This window comes from Passer domesticus, chromosome 4, assembly GCF_036417665.1.
Source record: "Passer domesticus isolate bPasDom1 chromosome 4, bPasDom1.hap1, whole genome shotgun sequence".
Lineage (NCBI taxonomy): Eukaryota > Metazoa > Chordata > Aves > Passeriformes > Passeridae > Passer > Passer domesticus.
This window is the reverse complement of record NC_087477.1, coordinates 71,997,341-72,019,867: the sequence shown is the minus strand read 5'-3', so window position 1 is coordinate 72,019,867 and position 22,527 is coordinate 71,997,341. Positions and strand designations below refer to the sequence as shown.

At 36.8% G+C, this 22,527-nt stretch overlaps 1 protein-coding gene across 8 annotated transcripts in view; it reads left to right on the top strand.

Moving 5' to 3' along the window:
• Positions 1-22,527, top strand: part of JAKMIP1 (janus kinase and microtubule interacting protein 1) — a 224,658-nt gene that overhangs the window by 11,614 nt on the left and 190,517 nt on the right. The window contains exon 1 of one of the 8 annotated variants that reach the window (XM_064418705.1): positions 18,790-18,888. The exons of the other annotated variants lie outside the window; for them this stretch is intronic. The gene's annotated coding sequence lies outside the window, so the exon portion shown is untranslated. Of the gene's footprint in view, positions 1-18,789; positions 18,889-22,527 lie in introns of those variants that run through there. 8 annotated transcript variants of the gene reach the window in all.

The window sequence follows — 22,527 nt, the reverse complement described above, 5'->3', positions numbered from 1 at the left end:
AGTGCTTTTTGCCTTGGGTATTCCTGTAGTGATGCTGAGCAATACAATTCAGAATTGATGTCTACATCACTGCAAGTAACAAAGAGACAATTTGGCAGTTGGATAAGAATTTGACTCTTCTTCTGTTCCTGAGTAGATGTGTGGGGAATAATAGTCTCTGTGCAGAGATTTATTTCATCTTTTAATGCCAAGGGGAATTTGATTTCCTGTGTCTGTGTTTGGACTGCTGGCTATGGAAGTATGTCAAGGAGACAAAACTATTATCCTGTTCCTGATAAGGCAGAAAGCAGTGTACTCAAAACTGATGGTTGTTTAGTTATTGTTCTGCCTGTCCACATGGCAGGAAAGCAATAAATTCCTTGGTCATCCTTCTGGACAGCATTCTGAGCCGGTAGGAAGATGCCACATTCATAGTGTTGATTTATAAGCTGGAGCTCAGCTTTGCTTTTTCTAACTTGGCTAAAAGTCATTCTATTTCTGATAAGTAGAATTTACATGCTGATGTTTCATATGGCTGTACCATAATCTGCATGTTATTGTATACCTACTTGATACACTTCCTCTTTTTTCTTCATAGCATGATTTCTCACTTATTGAGGTTTTCTTCCTTCTTTATTCATGAAGCACCTAAGCCTCCTGTGTAACTTGAATTTCAGCTCTTTCTGGTATGTTTCATTCTGCATTTCCTTTTTACATAATTGCTTCTTTTCTTCCGTGGAGGTTTTCTTTCTTTGTAGGATAGAATATGTATTTCAGTCTGCACAGATCATCTTGCATTTGTGTAAGATACTTTCATGAATATTCATAATATGTCTTTATCTTATGTGTTTGTAATAATAAATGTTAGTAATCAGATTCAAATTTACCTTTATAATGCTGAAGAGATATATTTTATAATAAATTTTACTGGTGCTAAGCATGGAATTTATCTTTCTGAATTCAATGTCAGCTTTTTACTTCAAGAGTATGTCGTGTTGGATGACTTTAAATTTCCAGAGTATTTACAGTGTTTTTGTTAAATGATTTTTTCTGAATTGCCCTTACATTAAGAAAAGTGACCTTTTTGTCTTTCTTTAAATAGGAAGCTACTTATTTTCTAATTTCTGATTTTTGCTTTTAGTTAGCTTACTACTTGGCTCACTAATAGCTTTTCTTTTTCTCTTTGAGTGAGTGCAACCACCCTTCTAAATTTTGAATATGTTATAAATACTTTATACAGAGCTTGAGGCTCAGTCAGCATGCTGAGTCATTGTTTAATGCCAAGTTTTCCACTGATTGTATTGTTTTCTTCTTGGACATACAGATTAGCTTTCTTGAGCTTGAGAAGGATGCTAAAAATCAATCTTTCAGTTTACAGAAGCCATATTCATAGAAAATTAACTTTTAGACTTTCCCTTCCCAATCTTTCACCTCATTGTGCAGAATATGATGTGCACAAAGATGTATCTGCTTGTGAGATGGTTCAGTGCCTGGCCCCTTCTCTGCACTTCATGTGAATGACTGGGTTGTTGCAGAAGGGTTCACATCTCCCTCTGTGCCAGAGAGAGCTGCATTAGGATTAATGTATTTCATGTGAACAGCCAAGGCAATGATAAAATTGCTGCTAGATGGGAGACCATTATTTGTTGCTTTCCTTTCATCAAGTGTTTTTAAATAAAATATTTAGGTAAAATAAATGCAAACTCTTTATCTTTGAGGCACCTCTGTGTTTCCTTGGTGAAGAGCTAAATTAGTAAAAGCACTTCCCACTGGACTTCAGCTTTAGCTTTGCAGGGAAATAATTAGCATTTGAAGCCAAGATACCATGTTTATGGTCTATTGGCCTTGTTTGGTTTTGGGAATGCTGTGTTTCCATGCCTAGTATAGTTGCTCTGCTCTGAATCTTGAAATCTGTGGACCTGATACAGTAACAGAGAAAGACATCTGAGTGCCCCAGAGAAAATGTGATGTTCAGAAATTACATCTCTTTGAGCTGCGTTTTTAGTGCTTTTCCTGTGTGCAATATCAGCAGATACAGTGTAGAGAAAGCAACGAGTGACACTGAAATTCAAACTACTTTTATACATACACATTTTTTGTGTCGGGATCATTTGTTGAGATGAACTTCAAAGAACCTTTTAAATACAGCCAAATCTATAAACGACAGGAGCTGAAGTTGTGTGATGCAATGACTAGTTGTAATGATGAATTCTTAACTATTTCTTCTGGTTTTAGTAACATGTAGTATTACTAAATATTTTTCCTGTCCTTGTTTCTGACATCACAGTTTTGCATTTCATGCTGTACTTGATTTCAAGCAGCAGTATGATTGTATTTGGCAGGGTGTTTACAGTAGATGACTTGGGCCAGAAAGCATGTTCTGAACAGCTTCATGCTTTTCCCTGCTCCTTTTCCCATCTGTAATCTTAATGTGGTGCTCTCCCCATACACCTTTTGTCACTACAGCTGCAGGAGTGAACTGAACTGCTTTTAGCATTTCATTAATGCCCTTTTGATCAGCTGGCAGATGTTGCTCGCCCCGGCCCCGCTGATCCCCACGTGCCATATGTGCCTGCTGGGCAGCTGGTGGGATGCAGGACCCTCAGCTGGGGATGCACGGCTCTCAGAGGATGCTCTCTGAAAGATGAAGACCTTTCTGAGATGGATGAGCATCCTTGTCAGTAGATTTTCAAGGGAAAAAGGGGCCACTGTGATAACAACTCGCTTAACGTATAATTGGAGTCCTAAAGCATCTTTCAGTAATTTCTTCATGTGTTCATTGACTTGTAAATGCAGGCATCTGCTCTCTCTAGTGAACGCTCTAGTGTCAAAGAACTCACCAACCTTCTTACTTACCTAATTCCATTGACTGCATATTCTCCTGCCTTAGGAATCTCTTCTTTAATAACACTGACTATAGTTATATAGCAAATATAATACAAATAAAGAGTCTGCGTTACAAATATGGGATAAATTAGGCAGAAGTTTATTTTTAGGTTACTGATTATATTGATGATTGCCATATTTAACAAGAGTACTCTTCATGCTATGCAGCAATTTTTACAATGAAATTGTACTCTCATCATTGAGTTGACATGAAAGAGCAGGGAACTTGCTGGCAGGCATATCTGGGTTAGGCTGCACTAACTCATTAGAAGCTCTAAAGTAGGATTACATAAATGGGACCCTATCTTCTCAGGTTAAATATAGTTCTGGAGTTTAATCTAATATGTGGCTGCCATAAAATCTATGTTGACTGGCAGCAGTCATGTGAGTTGTCTACCTTTTCAGTGCTATGCTTAAAACAAGACAACCAAAACATAAAATTCCATCTTTAATGGAATTCAGTGTGACTTTGTTGCTGTTATTTGGGGTGGGGTGTTTTTTTTAAAAATGAAAATATTAATTAACAAGTCAGATTGGAATAAACTTGAAATATGTACATCACAATTTTCACTAATCTATTGTATCTTAATCAAGTTATAAATATAGTTGCCTACTTTTCTTGATTTAGGATATAATCTTGAAGGGTATTTCAGGAAAAGTAGAGATGATGTTAGTTATAAAAATCTATAAAATGAAATACATAATTTTGCATTATATCACAATAACAAAGAGAGTAAAGCAAATTATTCATTCTATAGGAATAAATACATTCCCTTGGCATCTTTTTTTGAACTGCTAGATTTACATTAAAATTAGAAGTCATGACATAGTTTATAGAAGCAGTGTTCCTTAGTGAAATTTGGAATTTTATTTTTATTTTATATTGCTGTTCTATACTTCTATAATTATTTTAAACACTACTTTCTAGGGACATTATTCTCATTTTTGTTTTCCATTCAAAAGGTTGAAAAAAAAACCCAAACAAAAACCCACAAATGCCATTTTCCTAACATTAGAGTTCAGGTAGGTTTTAAGCATCTTTATCAATTTCTTTGTAGGGGCTTACCTTGACCTGCAGTCAAAAATTACATTTTTTCATATAGTTGTCAGGATGCTTATTTGTGTGTGTTCATTTAGATGGACCTGTATATGTATATGTATATGTTATAGGTCATACACAGCAGTCACATAAATTGAAAAGATTCTTGCCAGTGCCTTGATTTAGCATTTTGATCTCAAAAAGCCTTTTGTTGGCACTGTGAGGTTCATTCTGCTGGGGCTCTGAGCAGCCCAGTTCAGTGGGAGGTGTCCCTGCCCATGGCAAGGGGTAGGAATGATCTTTATGGTCCCTTCCAATCCAGCCCAGTCTCGGATTGTGAGCAGGGCTGCATTTCACAGTGCTGAACTCTTCAGCTGCTCTCTGTTGCACCATAAGCTGCATTTCTCAGTGCAGCCTTGCATTTTATCTGTGACTGTGTGGGGGCACACCAGAGCTGAAGTTCTGTTCTCAGTGCCAGGTCTGCTGAGGGTGCATGTGCACATCTAGAACAGAGCGTGGTTTGAAATGAGTGGCAGCCTTAGCTGAAGACATGATGAGAATAATTCATATTCATTTCAATTAACTGAATTTTTTTTCTCAGATAAACGTGGACAAGTCTGATAAGGTTATGCCATGTCCACCAAGAACAGTCCAGTTATGAGTTCAAGTCATAGTAGTAAATTTATTTCTGAGAAACCAAATCTGTGAGTAGCTGGGAATCTCAGACCTTCTTTCAATTCACTGCTGCAAGTAAATTCCCTGGGTTTTATATATTATTGCATGCTAAACAGATTGTTTACATTAATAAGTTAGTGAGGACATAAAGTAATTGATTTCATTCTCTTAATTTGCTAATGAAAAGGAAATTATTTATTGGCCTTAAGTCTTTATTTGAAAGACTAGGAGCTGTGGAAATCATACATGGTGTATGTGGAATGAACCAAATTCTCACAGGAGTGTTTCCTTTAGAAGCATCTCACTGTTTTTATGACAGTCTTCTAAATAGAGAAATAAAGTTGTTTTATGGCATGCATTAGAAATGTAAAGAGCAAGGGCAATATTTTTGGTGTACCTCAGGGGTTTTCTGGTGGAAGGAAGCTTAGATATGGAAAAATAGTAAGAAAATATGCCTTTCTGCCAAATCACAATGGAAATTGAGTACTTGAGACCAAGCACAGCTTGATGTAAAGTGTTTTCAGGAGAACTCTCCTAAATCCAGTATCCAAGATCAGTACTGGAGAAAATGTGGTGTTTTTTAAAAACTGATAGAAGACAAAAATACTTGCCTATTGCAATACATTCTGTTTCCATTGCCTTTAAAATTCTTTTTTTTAATCCTCTGCCATAAGGAAAAAAAAATCAACCTGAAAAATAGAAAGGTTTTATTTGTAAATAACATTTTTTAAACCCACTTTTTATTTTAAATAGATTTCCTAATTTTTGCTTTATTTGAATTTTTTTGCCAGGCACAGAGCAGCATTTAGGAAGGACCTCCAGTTAACCAGTAAAATGTAAACAATTTTGGCTTTTTCTTAGCTTCCCAGAAAAACTTCTCAGATTGCATCTGAAAATTCAGCTGATCCTTCCATTGCTTCCTCTTGAATTTTAGTTATTTTGAACAAGGACTACACGGTACTATTAATTCTAGCTTTGTTGTCAAGGAAATAAATGTGATAATGCATCCAGTATGTTCTAGCATGTGTTAAAAGTATTGTAGACATGTGACATATGCTTTAACAAGATGTGGCTTTGCTTGTTTGAGTGTCTCTCCTTGAGCTTTTTATGTGTGCCAGCTTAGGTTGGTTTTTTTCATCTGGACAAGACTTACAGTATTTTCACAGCTGTGATTTTGATCCCTAGATAAAGACACAGTGTTTATGTGACAAGCAGTGATATTTTCAGCTAGGTTCTCCTTGCATTTCTGTAATTTCAAGTTATAATGATTGTTAATGGTGTAAGTAAACTGTATTGTCTTGATGAACTCTGAAATTGATTTCTTTTCAACTCACACAGTAATTGATGCCCTTAGTGTATTTGGGTGTATGTTTAATACTTTGATTGATGCTCTAGAAATAAGTACCATAATAACAAAATTATTGCCAAACAATTTTTATTTTGGAGTAGGTGAATGAACACAAATTGCATTCTGTAGTCTGGGAGGAATGTCTTACTATCAAAATATTTTACAGGTGTTACTATAAAAATACCTTCTATCAGCAGTCAATATATCTAATTTACATTTGAAATTATTTAGAGTATAGTATTTGCCTGAAATGTGATGCATGGATTAGTAATATGGTTGCAAATTTCTCAGGCAGAAGAATGTCCAGATGAGCTGCATTGAATTGCTATTGCATGCCCTAGGTCGTTGCAAAATGCATCAGATTTACTTCATGGGCAGTAATTTCTATTTCTTAAAAGTCTTAGCTTGCTCACTATGTATAATTTTTTATATTATTGGCTAATATACAAATTCTTTCTAGGCAGGAAAAGTGAAAATATTCAGGTAAAATCCAGGTCACAGCTGCCTTGCTTTGTGTTTTGTATCTCTAGTTCAAAATAGTCCTTGCTGTGACACAGACCTTCTCTAATGCTTCTTGCTGACTGTTTCATGTGTCTCTTGCTCTTGGTGGTATAATTAGAATTCCACTGAACTGAAGCACTTACTTGCAACATTTTTTAAGTGTGAAATAAATTTTATTTATCTCTCTCAAGATCACCTACATTTAAATAATGTGTGTGTATCTGTATCTAAGTTTATTGCTAAGATAGATGTTGGAAAGATTTCAGTGTGTCTGTGACTTCATCTTATTTGTTAACTTCAGGTTATGTAATATTTGTAAACATACTGGGTCAGTGGGCATGCTTGGGTTGTGGCCTGAATATCAATTTCTCTTCCTTTCACTTGAAATCAAAATGGGTATTTGTTAAAATTCCCAAATCGTGGTGACTTTATTAGGCCAGAGAACAGGAAAAGATCAGCAGTGTTACAGCATGGAATTCTGTACAGAATTCTGTATAGAATTCAGATTTATGTAAAAATATGAATGCCAAAAAGAGCAGCAACCAAAATATGTAAGGGGTTTAGCATTTTATGTGTTACCTTTGTAGCGTGATGTCATCATTCTGTAGCTCTCAACACATTGTTGCTGAACTACTGACTGAAAGGTTTGCACCCCTCAGTGTGTTTGATCATCATCATTCTGAATTCCTTCATTCCTCTGCCATGGAAGGATAAAAAAAGGAAGTGAATTATTGAGACGCAACTTGTCTTTATTTGGGTTATCCTGCTTAGCCCTAGAATCCGTCCATTTCTGTCCTTATTATATCTTAGCAAGTCATGCTACTGCTTTTTCAAATATCCTGTTAGTTTTCTTTTGCATTACTCTATGAAGGTCTTGCTGGTATTGGAAATTCCAGCAGTGTGTGCAGAGCACTGACAGAGGAGGGCAGTGGAGATGGTGAATGGCCTTGGGGGCAGCCGTGTGAGGCTGGGGGCACTTGGTCTGTTCAGCCTGGAGGAGACTGAGGGGAGTCCTCACTGCAGTTACAGCTTCCTCATAAGGGGAAGAGCAGGGGCAGACACTGATCTCTTCTCTCTTCCACTGGCAGGACCCCAGGGAATGGCCTGAAGCTGTGTCAGGGGAGGTTTAGGTTGGATTTCAGGAAAAGGTTCTTCACCCAGAGAGTGTTTGGGCACTGGAGCAGCTCCCCAGGGAAGGGGTCACAGCAGCAGCCTGACAGAGCTCAGGAAGTGTTTGGACATGATCCAGGCGCACGGTGTGACTCTTGGGTTGTCCTGTGTAGGGCCAGGAGTTAAATGATCCTGATGGGTCCCTCCCAACTCAGCTTAGACTGTGATTCTCTGATAATATCATCTAATGCCCCCACAAATTTTTCATTGTTCCTCTTTCTTTGATCTCTTCTCTTTCTAGAAATCTCTGTAGTGTTTCTAGTAACTGATAACAGTGGGAATTCTTGAAATGGTCTGTCCACTTAAGATGATTTAAAAATCCATTTGCCAAATGCATCCTCTTATTGCAAATGTAAAAGGTTGAGGACACAGTTCTTAGCAGTGTTTTAGAACAGGGAGTAAGTTAAATGGTCTTAATTTCTTCCATCAAACAAGAAAGATTGAAAGAAAGTGCCACATGTTAGGTAGAACCTGTATGTAAAATCCAAATAATGCCAAAATTGATCGTTGGGTCTGTTTACAAGAGTTGTAAAGTACAATTAATTGTATTTCTTATAATTTTTGTCTAATTTTATATCTTCAGCTAGATCAATGTGGTATTTGTAAATATATAAAAATTACCACATCTACTGGACTATGAGTTTTTAAATTTAAAAAAACCCCCACAACGCTGTATGGGCTGTAGGACATTAAAATGTCATTAGATGTTTAGTAGGCAGAACTGGATGAAAAAGCTGTAAGTGGCTGCTGATGCAGCTTAGGCCTTAATTTTAGAAAAGTTTTGGAAACCAACACTGTGATGAAAAGAGGTTTTCCTCCTCCCCTGCCATACCCAGCTTCTTCTGCTCTGCCAAGCTCTCCCTTGTGCTGGCTCCAGCATTTTACAGATTACGAGAAGAATTGGCTCAGAGAGAAAGCAATAAATGTTAAGGATATAGAAGAGGGAAAGTGCCTCACTTTTAGCTTGAATTTGTTCTCTCTTTTGATTTACCACAGCTGTGCTGGCTCAAGGTAGGGGCAGAATTATTTCTTGTTAAGGTTTACACGGGCTTAAAGTGTCCATAAACTGTAGCCTTAATTGCAGCAAATTGCAAGGATGGGAATGAGCACCTGTCACTATGTATCCTTCTAGGGATTACCTCTGAGTATTGCCAACCAGAAATTTAGGATATATTCAATCTGGGTGCAAGTCTTTCTGTGAGCAGGGGAAGTGGTTCCTGACCCCATGGAAAGGGATACAAGTTCAGGGGTGCAAGTCCTTCTGGGAACAGGGGAAGTGGTTCCCGATGGAAAGGAATACAAATACAGATAAGGTAAGATAGCAACACTTTACAGTGGCAACCAAAGGCAAGTCTCAGAACTCTAACATCCAGTATTCGACAACAGACCAACACTTCAAATTAAGACCCTGTCAACTTCATCAACATTAACTAGCAATTACCACTCTGAAAAAGAGCTCCCATCTCCAGTGTTTCATTTCTCACACAGTGAGGTGGTAGGGAAGGCTGGATTCACAGACACATTGAATTACCCAGACCTAAAGGTGAAATTCTTAAAATGTCTGCATGATAACTTCCACTCTGAGAGGGTCTGAGTTTGTGTGTCCTCAGCTCAGGTGTTGAATTTTTCCAAGTTTGTAGAGACTTTATTTATTGCTAAACTAGTCACTGTTCACCTGCTTTTAACTTCATCTGCGTCACCAAAGGGAATGAAATCAGTAGGTGTTTCTTACTAATGTATGCTGGCAAATTGGTTGCCTTAAGAAATGCAGTTACTCCATTTTTGCTCACAAATACCATCAGAGAAAGACAGGAGAGACCTTTTGTGTCTGTAGAAGTCTTTCATTCAAATCAGAGCTAACCATTGAACTACCATTAACAATATTGCAGGATGCCAGTTTTCTATTGAAACTAGGTCACTTTGTATAAAATAATTAAAGATTTATTGGTCCTTAGGGAAGGTCCTAGATCTCCAGACTAATGTTTGCACCTCTCAGTGGAGAAAAATGAATCAGTCATTTGCTGGGAAAGCATTGCAGTCATTACAATTGTGTGAAGGGCTGTTACAACATGGTCTTTCAATTGCACCTAAAAAAAAATCTTCACCTGCTTTATTTTTTAAGAAAAGGGGACCTGAACCACAAAAGTGGATTTAGAGCTGTATTAAGTGGAGATGCCTGCTGGAGGAATTCTTAGTCACAGAAACACAGCTTGCTGCCTGTTTTCTGCTGAGGACTGGATAGAGAAGAAAAAGTGGACTTTCCCCTTACTGTAAAGGCAGAGAAAAGGCCAGAGGTTGCATATTCTGGATGTTTTGTGATGCTGAAATTGCCAAGCTCTCTGCAGATCTACTCTGAAATCATTAACTGAAATTTAACACAATCAACATTATCACATGGTGCACCTTCCAGCAGTCCAGTGTCCTGCCACCTCAAACATTCACAATTTTCTTTCAATTAGTAGCCATGTTTATTTTTTTCCTTCTCAGTAAGACCTTCTAGACAGTGTTGAAAACCATTACTGTTTATCTCCAAAATCTGCTTAAATGACAGCAACTTGAATACTGGGAGTACTTACAACCTAAGTAAAGATGTTTGTTTACTTTTGACTAATCTTAATTCACTGGGCAGTTGGTGTTGGCAAGAAAAATTGCATTTGTTACCTGATGTGAAACAAGCCAATAATTATACACTTGAGAGAGACAGTGGCTATTTATTTCAGAGTTTCACAAGCCTGGGTGCTCACTGGTATTCCACAAATCAAACTCAACAACTATCAAAAACCTTTTACTATTTGTACATTTTAGCAAACAAAGGCATTAATCTTCATTGGCTGCAAGTTGTATAGTTCTGTTATTAGTTACTATTCCATCTTCTCTCACTTCTCATGCTAATTAGTGCACATGCTCAGTCTTTCCCTTATTTTGGGTTGGGGAAGTTTCTTGGGTCAGTGGTCTGTGAGTTGGTGCTCAGGATCTGCCCCTGCCAGAGTTACCCTTTACCTGCTTGGAGCTGATGCAGCACAGTTGCTGAGTTTTTTTAATTAGTTTCTTCCTTGTCTTGGGAGTTCAGACAAATGTCCCTGCAGCCCATAAATTCTGCATTCATTGTGTCCACTCTCAGTGGTACATCTGTCTTCCCAGGCTTTGTTAACTTCCCACTAGGTCTGAGGTCATTGAAACATGGCAAGCCCCAGACCTTAACAAGGCAGTTCTACCCACATGTAATTTGTCTTTCTAACACCTGGACATCACCTAGAGCTTGCTTGGTAGCTGCTCTCTTTTTCACAGATTAAATCTTCCTTCTTGTTGACTAGGCTGGGACATATACAAAGTTCAAACATCAAAGAATGCTCTTTCTTAAGAAAATTTTTACACATTCCCTGTTTTACAACACTGGAATAGCAGAGCCATAATTAAAACAAAACATCATGATGGTGCAAATTTTAATGGCAGCTTCTTTATCAAGTGCTCCTCATTCATTCAGTCATTAATTTGAAGTGTTTCATATTACCCTTATTTAAAAATACAGTCTGCTAAGTGACAGCAGATGGTGATGGTTGTCAACTGTAGCAGAACCTCAGAAAATAAAACAAAGCAGTGTGACACTGTTGTTAAGAGAGGAATTGATTCTATGATAAATTGTAAAGTTTTCTTTCTAACCCAATGGAACAATTAATTTGTTTTCTTTTTGTTGTCTAATTTCAAATTAATGGAGGTACCTGTGTTCATCAGTATCAAATACTTTCTCTGTGTGCATGAAATAATTTATTTTAGGATTATTTTAGAGGAGTTTTTTCCCTCTGTCTGGGAATATCTCACATTTTTACGTGCAAAGCAAGTGGACCCAATTGAGTAACTGATTCAAGTTAGCTTTCTAAAATGCAGAAAACCCAGTTTAAAACTAAAAGAAGATTTAAATTAGATGTTAGGAAGAAATTCTTCACTGTGAGGGTGGTGGGACACTGGCATTGGTTGCACTGAGAACTTATGGACACTTCATCCCTGGAGGTGTTCAAGGTCAGGTTGAAGGGGGTCCTGTGCAGCCTGATCCCTGCACATGAGAGGGTGGTTGAAAGTAGATCATCTTTTAGTCCCTTCCAAGCTAAGCCATTCTGTGATTCTATGATTTTATGATTTTAAACTTTTTCTAAAGTAGGCAGATTTAAGAAGAAGTATCAGTTGTGTGTAGAACTCTGGATGGTAAGGGTTTACAGTTACCAGGTATGCTTAAGATGCTGCTGATATTAAAATTCATCTTTTGCCATTAAGAGGAAGACTACAAACAGGCTCCTAAATAATGTTTCTTGTAGAATAACAATTGTTACTTCTTAATTTGAATTCTAAAATATTTTGATTTATACTGTCTCATGATAATGTTGTATCAGTACATAGTTTAACCCATCTATGATGTAATACAAAATTAAATTTTATTATGGGAATACCATGCAGAGTCAGGACATCCCCAGCAAAGCAGCACATCTGGTTATGCAAGGCTCTGCTGGTACTTTGTGTTGTCACGAGGGCAGAACTGTTCTGTTTCTGTCAGTGTACCACAGCAGTCTTTCTGCAGGATGATGAATGACAGGTTTTTAATACTTTTTGACACAGATGCACTAATACTGTTGCTAAAGGAATTATAAAAAACCTTTTAAATTTTGTTAGATGAAATCACATTGTCATGTAGCAGGATTTGATTTAGACAGGAAAGATCATATTGTGTTATTCATGTAACCATCTAGAGTTCTATGCACAATATACTTATTCATCTGTTTGGGACATTGCTCTTTTGGTTTGAAGCATTTTCCAAAGTGTTAAGTTGTTGGCTCTGGGGCATGAATATACAGATATTTGTCCCATAGTAGATTTTACTCTCCTTCTACACCTGAATTAATGCAGGAGAGAGTTTCTTCTGCTGTGATGACATTCTGGCAGAGTAGTAAGCTCTCAGATCTCACAGACAGATACATAGATTAGCATTTTTAAAAAATTCCTGAAGAACTTTGGTTATTCTTGTGACTAGTTGGAACATTGATATATACTCTAATTTATAATGAAGAAAACGAAAAATGAGATTGCTTTTTCATTTGTGGTTTAGAGGAGTTTGAAGGACAGTTTGTGCAAATACAGTGATTTTGTGACAATGAAACATTTTAGGTAAGTAGTGTAGGCCTTCTATTTCGTAACACAAAAATTTCATAGTGATTTTAGAAGTTGGTTTTGTAAGGCAAACAAAATATATTCTTCATTTTTTTCATGATAATAAATAAATACACATTTGTTAAGACATTTCATCAGTAATTGTTTTAAACTAAAAAAGGGTACATTCAGACTATATATAAGGATTTTTATTTTTTTTTTCAGTTAGGGTGGTGAAACACCAGAACAGGGTGCCCCACGGTGGTAGATACCCCATCCCTGGAAACATTCAAGGCCAAGTTGGAGGAGGCTCTGAGTAACCTGTCCTGGTTAAAGATGGCCCTGCTCATTGCAAGAGGCTTGGAGTGGGTTACCTTTAAAGGCCCATTTAACCCAAAGTGTTCTGTGCAATGCACTGTGTTTGTCCCTCACATATATTCCATCCTGTACCTAACAGCAGCTACCAATAACCAAAATGAAAGAAGGAAAACAGCATTTTGTTCATCTGCTTGCATTATCTCCACCTAGTATTTATAAGTTTCCCAATTAACTGCCCAGTGTCTTTACATCTCTTAGATCTTTTCACACCTCTTCAGTTTGTGAAGAAATAAACTGCCTCCTGAGATAAAACTTGAGTCAGATATTCCATTTAATTCTTAAGTGGACTCTGTTGTAGATGCTTTTGCATAATGCCCTTGGGTCCTGTAGTAGCTGCTCCGTTTCTCTCGAGTTGTGTAACAGGAAACTTTGTCCCAGATAGTGGATGATTCCAGGCATATTTACTTCTTTTAGGGTTGGATTGGATTTGTGTTCTTCAAACCACTACTTTTTGAAAAATAACTTTGCTACTCTTGAAAAGCAGAGAGCAGCTTTTCAATATGGTTCTGGTGTACCTCATACTCCGTCAGAAAGGAGTAATCCAGTCTGGTCCAGTGTTCCTGTCAGTCACTGAGTGTTCTGAGATGCAGCAGGGTTTCAGTTCCTGCTCATGGTTCTCACCAAGAAGGAAACACACTATTCCACAATGGAGGAAATGCAATTCCCTCTTTTGCCAGAAAGTGCTCCTTTCTTGTTTTAAAGATAATTCAAAGCAAAACACCATTCCCAAATATTTTTTTGTCCCGACACATACATATCCTTATAGTTCCGATCACTTCCCAATCGGTTGGACTATAATCAGAGTGTTTTGCTGACAGATTTCTAAGTTAGTCACCTTAGAACTAAGTGACTAAGTGATTAGTCAGATCTAAAGTTGATATTTTCTAGGAAGGCAGAATGGTGCTCTCTCTTAAGTAGTGCTTCAGATGAAATGAAGTGTAACTGTTTAAAAACAGCAAAACCCAGCTGCTCTGAGTTTCCTGTGTGATGTTCTACAATGATACTTTGTGCAATAAACTATCAGTGAAGTCAATAGCAAAGTTTTTAGTGTTTTTGATGGAGTCAGGAAGTTAATAAAATTATTCAAAGCAGGATTTGTATACTTTCCAAAGGCAGCAGCGTAATCAGGAGAGAAAATAGGGTCTTCAGTAGTTTATTCCTCCTACCTGGATTATGTGTGTCTGTAAGAATATTTTAAATTAAAATAAGAAACACTGTAAATCAAGTATTTGGGTTTAAAATATCCTTTACTATAGGAATTCAGTTACTTACTCTAATTACCAGTATGATTTTATATGGCAAAGGACTGGTTTTTACTTCTCCCTGATACTTTGTAGTTCAGGAAGCATTTATTTTTCTTTTTAAAGTATACATTTGATAAGAAGGAAATAACTTTACAAAAATGCTGTGTTGTAATTTTGCTTTTATAACCTATTACCATTTAAGTGTTTCATTTTTTTACAGTCAAGATATTTCTCAGGAGTACTTAACTTTTTATTTCTCCTGCACTTAAAAAGCATTAGCATGGATTATGTCCTACTGACAAAGGCTTTTTGGGGAGAGGGGTTGTAAGGTGTGGCAGTAGTGCATTCTGCATCTCAGCTGCATGCTGCTGTTCAAGAGGGACTTGCCATTAAAGTGTGTGATCTTTTTGTAGTACTCAGGTATTGATAGTTCTACACCAGTCATCTCAGTTGATTTTTGAGAGGGTTAGGGAAGGCTGGAGGGATGTGACGTTGGTAATGCCAAGGCCAGTGAAGTGCACCTGCTGATGCCTCACCTTGCCTGAAGGAATTCCTGTTTCCACTATACATAATGGTCTTAATTTATTTGGACAGAGGATGTCTGATGATAGCCCAGGATGCTTCTCAGGATTTCATCAGATTAGTTCACACTTCTGGGAAGCTTAGAGAGCCTTCCTGGTTGTGCTGTCATATGTGAGCTGTTCAATTATGCAGACGAGTGGAAAGAAAACTTGGCAAGAGCAAAGCTGGAATACTACTGGCAATAATTATCCCCACCATAAATCATCTATAATATAAAAAGTAATCTTACGAATTGTATGATTTTGTTGCTGTTGTTAGGAAAGCTCACTGATCTTCAAATATTTGGAAACTTTGATTTTTCTCTTTGGGTTTTTTCTTAGTCTCTTGTTAGCTTATAATGTAAGTGTCCAGTACCAGAACAGGGTCGTTTTCAGAGCTGATGATATTCTCCAGATCCTCACAGGTTTAAGAAAGATTTAGAGAACCTTTTTTACTCACTAACATTTAGATGTGTTTTCTGGAGTTTTCTCAGCAAGACCTAATATAATGAGAAAGAATATGTTCAAGACATTGGAAAATAGTAACTAAGGAAATACTACAGTCAGTCAAGCAAAGTAAAATTGTCAGAAGACACTAGAAACCCCATAACTTATTTAGAGATTTTGTTACTTAGGATTTTTTTTTATTTATCCATCTTTACAAAAAGAGGTAATTTACACACAGAAAACAATTATAAATTAAGTTCTTATTAACAGCAGTCTTAACCCAACAACTCTATGTGTGGATGGTCACAGAAAAATAGGAATAAAACTGTACTGTCTAGCTAATTAGCCAAAGTATATATTTAATAGAACTCCCTTTAACATCTTGCAGTAAGTGAAAAATAGGTAATGCTGCAAATACAAGTGTATTATACGCTACTGGGATCAGTAATGCAAAAACTTAATTGAAAATTAGCTTCTGCTGTAAAGTGGAGCTTCTGAAGCGTTGTGAGATGAATGCATGCCAAGCACTGCGGGAGGTCTTAAATGTGTGACTTGATTCTTATGGTGCTATTATAAAATAAAAGGAACTCACCATGTCAGGGGGCAGCCTGCCAGTGAAAAAGCAGACTGAAAATTATCTCATTAACCAAATTCATCAGCACCTGTTCTGGCCCTTTTGGAGCAATTTTTAAAGCAAAGAATTGACCTAACTGGTTGGTTATTGTGGTTTCTCTGCCTTTGGGCTACCCATCTTTCTAGTTAGGAAAATCCTTATGTTCATGACAGCTGTCTGTCTTCCCCACTAGGAAAATCAACTAAAAATGTCCCCCGTAAACCCTCTTCTTCATCAAAGGGATTCCAGTTAGAAATACTGTGGAAATCCAAGAAACCAAGTCCATCTTGAGTTGGAGAAATGCTGGTTGTTCACTTGGTAGGATCCTGGGCAATAACTAATATCTCAAGGTGAGGGGTGAATGTCCTTAAGCTTTTTGTAAGTTTGAAACATTTTGCTTTTTTGTTATTTCTTTAGAAGTCCACTCTTTATAATGTTTCCTACACCAAGGGAATTTTTTTTCATGTGTGCAAACAGAAATGCACTTTTTTTTTTTCTTGTAATAAAGAGACAGAATTGTTTTGTGATGTGTTTTTTTTGCTTCTGTTCTCTCTCTTCAGAGCTGGCAGCTAGTTAGGGAGAGCAGGAGGTACAAAGGTGTATTATGTGTATAAGGGGAAATAGATGAAAAAAATTATTTGGGGAAAAAGATTTCAGGTTTTGTTACTGGCCTCTAATGAAAAGGTGTTATTATGTATTCTTAAATGCTACCACTTTAAAAGTTCTACAGGAACTTAATATTTGGGGTCAGGATAAGTGCATACGTGTTCCAGTGTAATTCAAAGATTTCAGGCTTTTTATGTGAAAGGCTGGGTTTGTGATTTATGTTTGCACTGCATGAAGGGCAAGTGATCAAAGTATCAGTTATGTTTTTCTCTAGAGTACTTGTGACCTAATTCTCCTTCAGTCATGCAATTCTGGTGCTTTAAATTGAGCATCCTACACAAGGAAGCACCTACATAGCAACTGCAGATAGTAATTGAACTCTTGAAAATGAGGTGCATATTTCTTTTGTTTAGGGGATTATTTATTTGCCTAAGACTGCTTTGAAGAGGGAAGATTTTGATGCCATGCCTTGCTACTTAGCAATGTTATGACTCTTTTATATCCCATCTATAGCCTTGTAGGGAATACTGCAGTCTCCTAACTCTTTCTACAGCCAGCTGAATTAGTTTGCAACTTCAAGAGAGATCAGCCTTAGTTTTTTTAGCTTTTTTTTTTATTCTGGTGGACATGAGGATGAAAGCTTAATATGGTGTTGTGGATCTGTATGAAGCCAGCAACTTAAATTTACTGTAGGGAATGTGTGCCAGTGCATTAAAGTTTCCCGGGTACCCCTGGTAGCTGCAAATGCTGGCAGTGATCCTGCTGGCTCTCACAGAATTGTCCAGGAGGACTTTCTCCTTTCTTTCCTTTTTAAATGACAGATACCTTCACACCCTTGCCTGCTCTCTCTCTCATGTTGTTCTCCTTGGTTTTAGCTATTTGACCAACTCCACATTTTCTTCTAAGCACCACTGCAGATTCAGGAGTCTTTTACATAGCAGGAGATACAACTCCTGTAAATCATTGTATCCAAAACTTAAATGGCAACCTAGCAAAGAAGCTGTATCTCTATTGCTTTTTGGTCTTTTTAATGTTGATGCAAGTTATGCATGAAGACTGGAACTTTTATTTTTTAAAAAAAAACAATTCTGCAAGCAGAAGTATTAGCAAAGATGGTATTGGAGAAGCAGCTAGACTGTTAGGAAAAAGTAATATGATTTAATGATATGTCAGCAGGTGTGGAGTTGAAAATACAAGTAATTTGTTTTTCATTTGTAGCCCATAATCCTGCTCTGTAAAGAAAATGAAATCTTTGTAATTGTTCAAAATTAGAGAGAGCGGAGTAAACTAAACCTCAGATGTGCTCTGAATTTTGGATTTTTTTATATGAAAATGGTTTGAGTGCTAATAGTGTTCTTCTGTATTTTTGAGTGAGTTATACTTCTTCATCCCAATGTATGCTTTAGGATTTTCCTTTGGTCCCAAGGACAGAATTTATAGCCATTCTGTCAGTTTATTCATAATGTGAAAAAGTGGTTAGAAATAAAATATGTTGATATCTTCAGACAAAAAAACCTCAACATGCCAACTTCTGAGAAAGATTCCAAGTACCTTTACACTCCTACAGTGTTTACTGTAAAGTCTAATGGGATATTAAGAAAGGAAAGTTGTGGAAAATAAGAAATTTGTGCCTTACCTCAAGCAGAAGTAAGGATTTCATAACAAGATTAGTAACAGTTGTTGGTGATGAGATTTAAAGGGATTGTCCTAGTTTGTTCTTTCACAGACTACTTGTGTAATCTTGGAGAGGTTTTAAATTCTTTCTTTGCCTCAGTTCCCTATTCAGAGGATTTCTCATAGAACATATAAACAATGTCTTCTTTATTTTGTTTGTTAATTTGTTTGTTTTGTTTTGTTCTGTTCGACCATTCAGGAAAAGGTATATATATATTTACACATATATGTATATGTAAAAAATCAAACACCGAACAACTTCTCACAGCTTTTCTCACTTCAGTTCTCTTCTAGTGAAGTTTCAAGATGTCAGGGCTTAGGATTTCAATAGAAGTAGGGTGAGAGAACCTGTTTGATATATATAAAAACTTGTATTTTTGAGTGAAAGGTGATGATAATTTTACTGATTCTAATTATTGAGTTATGTGAATTGTTACTCACCTTTTGTTTTCATATTTTTTCCCCCATCAGCTCTGGCAATATGAGTTTTAAACCTTTCTGAATTTTTCAGAAAATTGTACAGTCCTGTTAAATATCATGGAGTAAGAAAAATCATGCCATACCTTGGCTAAGAATCTTCTTAAGCCTTCACTAAGAAGTAGTTTCAGTGATCTTCAGAAAGAGGCCTCAAGGTATGAGTGCAAAAAACAAGGTGTATCAAACAGGACTTGTTATTCCTACAGCTTTAAAAAATCTGCTGTATAAATTACTGTCAGACTGCTTTTGCTTTTCCCTTTTGTGTTTTTTTTTCTATGGGTTTCAACATGACAACTTGACATGATAATGCAAAGATTGTAACCAGTCTTTAGGTAGTTATTTCATCCCTCCTCTTCCTAAAGTGTGCTTTAATGTCCATTATTTTTTTATAACTAGAAATAGACTTGTTCTCTGTGGTTATCCAATGAAAAAACTGCATAAAGAGTTTGCTTGGAAACAGAAAGAAATTGACAGCAGAGGTTTTTTTAAGTGGTACTTTAAAAAGAAAATCATTAAAACTTCCCTTGGTAAAACTCATATTTGTAAGAGATGTTCTAAAACAAAACTCATAATTGGTCTTCTCCTAATCTCTGTCATTCAATAACTTGTATCTTACTAAAATGATTAGATTTATGAAAAAATAAGGTATAAATTAAGGTGAGGTTGATGGGGTTTGTTTGTTTTTCTTTTTTTTTTCCTTTAGTAAAACAGTTAATGTTTGCAGCTGAATCACTGCAATTCTGGAAGCCTGCTCTTGTAGTACTGGCTGTAATGCACAGATCCTTAGTCTAATAACCTGCTCTCAGATAATGAACTGTAATGTTGCAGAGAATGAAGCAGAAACCTTAAGTAGAGTCTATTGTAATCTTGACCTGACCCATTTTTATATGTTTTTGTGACAATTAAAGAGAAGTGATGCTGTGTAATAATGAATTTTATCTTAACACAATATATGGTGTTAAGATATATGGTGTGTCCTGAACGTTGTTAAGCTGAATCTGGGGTAAGAAAGAATTAAAGGCAGGACAAGAACATGAGACACTTCCCACTGACTCTTCCACTCCCTGGTTGTTGCAGCTTAGTGGTTTTGTGTACTGGATATGCTTTATTTGTAATTAGAATCCATCACTGGATTGTTTTTCTGCAGAAATCTGTCCATTCTCCCTCTCAAGCCATACACATTTCTAAAGCAACAGGTCCTTTCAATTGTTTTCACTACGCTGCTACATAGCCCACTTGGTACCATTGTGTGATGATCTTACAGGTTCTGGCTGTGGGCATTTTATTTCTCATGTATCTGTTCTTATACGTTATTAACCTTTTAGATCAGGGCAAAATGGTTTTGGCTGCTGCAGTCTTTGTAGGGGTGGTACAGTTTTCTACCATTCTATCTACATAAGAAAGAAGCAGAGCTTGATTGCTTGCTTATTTTTTTTTATCCCTGCATTTTAGAGACTATGGAATACCAAAGTGCTGCCAACATTATTTGCAGTATTTGTCCAGCTTCTCCATATCTAAGTTATTTTAATACCCAAATACAGACATTTCATTAACCAAAATCTTAGCTCTGAGCAGTGAGGAAGCATAAATGTCAGTAGTAAGTCCTATATTTTCTTTTGCATGTGGTAGATCCTTGTTGAGCACAAGATCAGGAGCTTAACTTGTGTAATGTTTTTGTAAGTGGAGAGATAGCTTTAAAGACTGAATTAATTACCTGTTTTTTTCAGTTGGGTGTCTGATTCCCAAGTGTGTCTTAAAATCTCCCTTTCTCCTCTCTCATTTATATTAATAGAGAAACGTTCTTTGATTAACAGTTTTACAGTGTGGGTTTCCTTAACGAAGATAATTTCATCCAGACAGAAATGCAGCATGATCATAACTTATTCTTGTAAAACAGAAGAACATATAATAAAAGATCAAAAAGAAGTCAGTGTGGTGACCTGACATACACTGTAGTCAAGCTGTGTCATAAAATGTACAAAAACTGTTTGGAATTCAGTGTTTCCTTCTCATAACAGTAAATAATACAGATATATAAGAAGCATAGAAAGTACAAAGCTGGTGTTAATTTTCTTTGTCAATCATGAACAAAGCAGGTAAGGTACAAAATCAGATCTTTCAATGGCATCTTTATGTTGTTTTAAGTTTTTTAACATGACCTGTGAAAGTACCAACAATTCTCAAGTCCTTAATCCACTTATAAAATACACTTTATAAAGGCAGATCTGTCAAGCAAATGTGCTGCTTCTCAACATGTCAAGTCAGTTCTGGGTGCTGAAGGATTTGGTTTTGGAAAGTCTTGAGTATTATCAAGTCCTTTGTAGTGAACAGGAGTTTGTGTTCTGTGTTTTGCTGTATCAAAGCTTCTGTAGTTGGACTGTAGAATCTTGCAGTTAGTTGAATAAACACAGCATTTAAGTATTTCGTTCAGCCAGTGGAAGTTTGCCATTTCCAGAGCAATGCCAGTTAAATTAAAGCTCTTTGTGTGTGTCTTTCTTTTTATCTTTTTTTTTTTTTTTCTTAGAAGTTATGCTGCCTACCAGCTTGAATAATTATAGAGGAGTCAGTAGAATACTGATCAATTATTTATTGTATAATGAACTGATACTTACAGAGAAGATTGTCTGTATTGTCCTTGAACACATAAGGAAAAATCACTGCTGATGCTTGTGCCAATAGGCTCACCATGATTCAAGATCTGAGGTGATAAAGCAGATGCTTTTTGAGTTGAACTACATATTGAGATGGAATAAATTTGTACAGTCATTTTGGTGGGGTGATTATCTCCTCTCATTGCACTGTGCCCATGTATGCCCAACTGTTAAATGTTCATGAGCTCTGTTGTCTGTGCTAATCTGCAGGGGCTTAGAATAACATCTCTCAAGTGGCTACACTAGGGCAGGGTTTTTTTCTGCTTCATTTGTATTTGATATTTTGACTCAGATAAAGGATGTGACAACTGACCCATCTGCCCTAAGATCTATGACAAAGTGGTGGTTTTTTCAGCAATAAAGCTGTAGAAATGTTGTAACGTTTGTTAAAATGGTTTTGTTAAAATGTTTATAGTGTATTTCAGAAGTGCATGAAAAGTGATAGTTTTCACCACCTATCACACCTTTGGTGTGTTTACCAAATAGTTTTATTTCTCCTCTCATCTCCCCTATCATTTGACTAAATTAGCAAATTAAAATTGAAAGATTTACACATGAATAAGTGTAAGGATGAAGAAAGATCAGTGAAACAAAGTGTTTGGTCTGTGGGTGTTATCTTGGGCTTGATTGTAGTAACTGCAGGTCCAGTGTCCAGTAGATTAATTAGGAATATAGGAAGGGAATGTAGACTGTGTAAGTTGTCCTGGAGGATACATTGTAGAAGGTCTGCAGGATGCATCCTTGGAGGCTTTCAAGACAGAATAAAGCCCTGAGCCAAATGGTCAGACCTCAGAGCTGCCCCCCTGAGCAGGAAGTTGAAATAGAGACCTCCTGAGGTCCTGACAAGCCAGGCTGTCCCCCTACCCTGTCAGCTGGATAACCAGGAATTCTGTCCAGCAACACTGCACACTGATAAGCCTTATGGCTGTCCAAGCATGTAAACAATGGTACTACCAGAAGAATTAAAAAAAAATTGATTTTCAACCATTAAGCTGGTTCTATAGTAGCAAACTTGACTTTTCCTTCCTACCCAGACTCTCACACTGAAATAATCAGTTGACCCAGACCTGGTTCATTAAGATGCAACCTATGCAGAAGTAAGAGAATCCAGCACTTACCCCAGGAGCATTCTTCTTAATCTGC